Source organism: Scylla paramamosain, chromosome 24, assembly GCF_035594125.1.
Source record: "Scylla paramamosain isolate STU-SP2022 chromosome 24, ASM3559412v1, whole genome shotgun sequence".
Taxonomy (NCBI): domain Eukaryota; kingdom Metazoa; phylum Arthropoda; class Malacostraca; order Decapoda; family Portunidae; genus Scylla; species Scylla paramamosain.
In genome coordinates, this window is record NC_087174.1 from 16,599,066 (window position 1) to 16,604,057 (window position 4,992).

Sequence of the window (4,992 nt, forward strand, 5' to 3'; positions counted from 1 at the left end):
CCCCCCAACTAGCAGAGGCAAAACGCCAAAGGTACCTTCGCTTAGGGGGATCCTGAGGAGGGATTGGAGCGATAGGACAAGATAAAGATATGAGATTGTGATCGGAGGAGCCCAACAGAGAAGAAAGGGTGACAGCAAAAGCAGAAGGATTAAAGATCAGGAAAAGGTCAAGAATGTTGGGCGTATCTCCAAGACGGTCAGGAATACGAGTAGGGTGTTGCACCAATTGCTCTAGGTCGTGGAGGATAACAAAGTTGAAGGCTACTTCACCAGCATGGTCAGTGAAGGGACAGGAAAGCCAAAGCTGGTGGTGAACATTGAAGTCTCCAAGAATGGAGATCTCTGCAAAAGGGAAGAGGGTCAGAACGTGTATATATATATATATATATATATATATATATATATATATATATATATATATATATATATATATATATATATATATATATATATATATATATATATATATATATATATATATATATATATATATATATATATATATATATATATATATATATATATATATATATATATATATATATATATATATATATATATATAATATTTATCATTATTTTTCATTTAACCAACTTCAAAAGTTTGAGAACTTATATTACTGAATTAAAACATACTAATCCGTGTATTAGTTCAAGAGATCATGTACAGTCGGTTCCCTATTTGAAGAAACACCCTTCCTACCTTTATTTTTAGCTAAATCGACATGTTTACTGAAGGGATTTTAGTAGTTAAATATCGTTGGCTACGAGTCGTAACGTGCAAATGAAGCCACACCTTTTCTAATCCTACTCCATCTTCACCTCGCCATCCCCAATCCCTCCTTGTTTCTACATTTCTCATACCCCTCCCAGTCTCCTCCATCTTTGTTCCCGCTCCACCCTCCCTCACTCTCTCTTTCTCTTACTTAAACGTTCAGGATAATTTTTATAATAAAACACACACACACACACACACACACACACACGTTTCGCGTAGAGCAGGTGGAAGATGGTGAGAGGTCATCATTCCCTTGGGTCTATGTATTAATTTCTGGAGACAAAGAGAGAGAGAGAGAGAGAGAGAGAGAGAGAGAGAGAGAGAGAGAGAGAGAGAGAACGAGGGTTGACACAAGTGGAAAAAAAAAAATGTAAATCGGCACTGCGACGTCTACTGGGTACTGTTTTGATGATCTGTCAGACCGCCGTCTCTCTCTCTCTCTCTCTCTCTCTCTCTCTCTCTCTCTCTCTCTCTCTCTCTCTCTCTCTCTCTCTCTCAAGTATAAAGTGACTAGAAAACTTTTAGTTATAGTAGTAGTAGTAGTAGTAGTAGTAGTTGTAGATGTTGTTATTTTTGTTTTTGTTGTTGTTGGTGATGGTGGTGGTTGTGGTGGTGGTGTAGTAGTAGTCGTAACAAGTATAAAGTGGCTGGAAAACATTTAGTTGTAGTAGTAGTAGTAGTAGCTGTTGTTTTTGTTGTTGTTGTTGTTGGTGGGGATGGTGGAGTAGCAGTAGTCGTAAAAGAATAGAAATAGATAGATAGATAGATAGATAGATAGATAGATAGAGAGAGAGAGAGAGAGAGAGAGAGAGAGAGAGAGAGAGAGAGAGAGAGAGAGAGAGAGAGAGAGAGAGAGAGAGAGAGAGAGAGAGAGAGAGAATGTGTCACACACACACACTCACTCACTCACTCACACACACACACACACACACACACACACACACACACACACACACACACTTGATAACGGATCTGAACACATTTTATAATGACGTTAATCTAAAGGATTTGTTTATCTTTTAGGCTAACACGAATACCCAATGTTGCTGTTGTTGTTGCTGGTGTTGGTGGTGTAGTAGTAGTCACACACGTGTCACACACACACACACACACACACACACACACACACACACACACACACACACACACACTTGATAACAGAGCTGAACATATTTTATAATGACGTTAATCTAAAGGATTTTTTTTTATCTTTTAGGCTAACACGAATACTCATGAACATGAGGACAGCGGAAGCCACATCATGGCGTTGGTGGGGGAATCTTTAATCACACGAAGAATAAATCCTATAGCCAGTATCCCTAACATCCTCTGACTGTACCTCCCTCTTTGAGAAACGGTGACATAGGTTGTGAAAAAGCCTTGTAAACCTCGCTACGTTTTTTTTTATTTTTATGTAGGAGACACTGGCCTAGGACAACAAAAATCAAATAAAAAAAAGCCCACTGAGATGCCAGACCCAGAAAAGGGTCCAAAGCGGTAGTCAAAAATTGAAGGATAAGTGTCTTGAAACCTCCCTCTTGAAGGAATTCAAGTCATGGGAAGTGGAAATACAGAAGCAGGCAGGGAGTTTCAGAGTTTACCAGAAAAGGGATGAATGATTGAGAATACTGGTTAACTCTTGCATTAGATAGGTGGACAAAATAGGGTTGAGAGAAAAAAGAAAGTCTTGTGCAGCGAGGCCGCGTGAGAAGGGGAGGCATGCAGTTAGCAAGATCAGAAGAGCGGTTAGCATGAAAATAGCGTTAGAAGACAGCTAGAGACGCAACATTGCGGCGATGAGAGAGAGGCTGAAAACAGTCAGGTAGAGTTGATGAGACGAAAAGCTTTTGATTCCACCCTGTCTAGAAGAGCGGTATGAGTGGAACCCCCCCAGACATGTGAAGCATACTCAATACAACCGAGTTAGCAAGAGGGGGGGGGGGGAGAGAAAATCTGGCGGAGACGTCTCATAGCTAACTAACTTCTAACTTCATAGAAGCGGTTTAAGCTAGAGATGAGATGTGATGTTTTCAGTTCTGATTAGAAGTAAAGGACAGACCGATGATGTTCAGTGTACAAGAGGGGGACAATTGAGTGTCATTGAATAAGAGGGGATAGTTGTCTGGAAGGTTGTGTCGAGTTAATAGATGAAGGAATTGAGTTTTTGAGGCATTGAACAATACCAAATTTGCTCTTCCCCAATCAGAAATTTTAGAAAGTCAGGCGTTCTGTGGCTTCCCTGCGTGAAATGTTTACTTCCTGAAGGGTTGGACATCTATGAAAAGACGTGGAAAAGTGCAGAGTGGTATCACCAGCGTAAGAGTGGATAGGACAAGAAGTTTGGTTTAGAAGGTCATTGATGAATAACAAGAAGAGAGTGGGTGACACCACTGTTAATAGATTTAGAAAAACAACAGTGACCGTCTACCACAGCAGCAATAGAACGGTCAGAAAGGAAACTTGAGATGAAGTTACAGAGACAAGGATAGGAGCTGTAGGAGGGTAGTTTGGATATCAAAACTCTGTGACAGACTCTATCAAAAGCTTTTGATGTGGCCAAGGCAACAGCAAAAATTTCACCAAAATCTTTAAAAGAGGATGACCAAGACTCAGTAGGCAAAGCCAGAAGATCACCATTAGAGCGGCCTTGACGGAACCCATACTGGCGATCAGATAGAAGGTTGTGAAGTGATAGATGTTTAAGAATCTTCCTGTTGAGGATAGATTCAATAACTTTAGATAGGCAGGAAATTAAAGCAATAGGACGGTAGTTAGAGGGATTAGAACGGTCACCCTTTTTAGGAACAGGCTGAAAGTAGGCAAACTTCCAGCAAGAAAGGAAGGTTGATGTTGAAAGACAGAGCTGAAAGAGTTTGACTAGGCAAGGTGGAAGCACGGAGGCACAGTTTCAGAGAACAATAGGAGAGACCTCATCAAATCCATAAGCCTTCCGAGGGTTTAGGCCAGCGAGGGCAAAGAAAACATCATTGCGAAGAATTTTAATAGGTAGCATGAAGTAGTCAGAGGGTGGAGGAGAGGGAGGAACAAGCCCAGAATCGTGCAAGGTAGAGTTTTTAGCAAAGCTTTGAGCGAAGAGTTTAACTTTAGAAATAGATGTGATAGCAGTGGTGCCATCTGGTTAAAATAAAGGAGGGAAAGAAGAAGCAAAGTTGTTGGAGATATTTTTGGCTAGATGCCAGAAGTCACGAGGGGAGTTAGATTTTGAAAGATTTTGGCACTTTCTGTTAATGAAGGAGTTTTTGGCTAGTTGGATAAGAAACTTGGCATGGTTCCGGGCAGAAATATAAAGTGCATGAGATTTTGGTGATGTCACCTCTCTATCATGTAGAGCACGAGGTATAATGGAAGGTTTAGTTGCAAGTTTCGTCGGAGGATAAAACAAGATATGATATCGGGTCCCGTGTCATTTACCGCCTGCGTGTTGCATGGAGAGGTGATAGCGCAATACAAGCGGAAAAATCGAGCAGCAGGAATGCAGTCCAGAGTTTTGTTGTAAGTCCAACGATGTTTTTAAAGTAGCTGTAGATTTGGTTGATCTATTGTTAAGGACAGACGGGTTGACTATATTAAGTGTTGGCAGAGCGTGGCGTGGCGTCTTGAGTAGCGAATTTTGATTGAGGTAGTATAGCGGCCGGAGGTGAAACGAGCTGTGTATGTGTATGTGTGTATGTGTGTGTGTGTGTGTGTGTGTGTGTGTGTGTGTGTGTGTGTGTGTGTGTGGCGCGCCTCCAGGCGAGGCACCTTGGGGACCTTCAGCCTCTTGACGTAGCAGCTGCGGATCTGTCGCTTGCTCTTCCAATTAACTCTGCAATGATTCCCCCCCCAAAAAAAAAAATAAAAATAAAAATAAAAAATAAAATGAAATAAATAAAGAAATAAATAATAAAATGAAATAAAATAAAATAAATAAATAGGTAAGTAAATAAATATAAAAAAAAATAAATAAATAAGAAAAATAGTAATAATAATTTACAGCTGTTCACATATTGATTGTGAGTAATGAAGTTGTTATACCTCAGTAGCAGCAGCGGATCTGTCGGTTAAGATATATGCATATACACTGTTCCATAAAGACAGGGAAAAACAGGAAAGGAGGAAGTGTCGCGCTGTACGTTAGGGACACATTACAATGTTGTATTAATAGTAGAATTAAAACAGATAGCAAAACAGAGACGATATGTGTAGATATTGAGA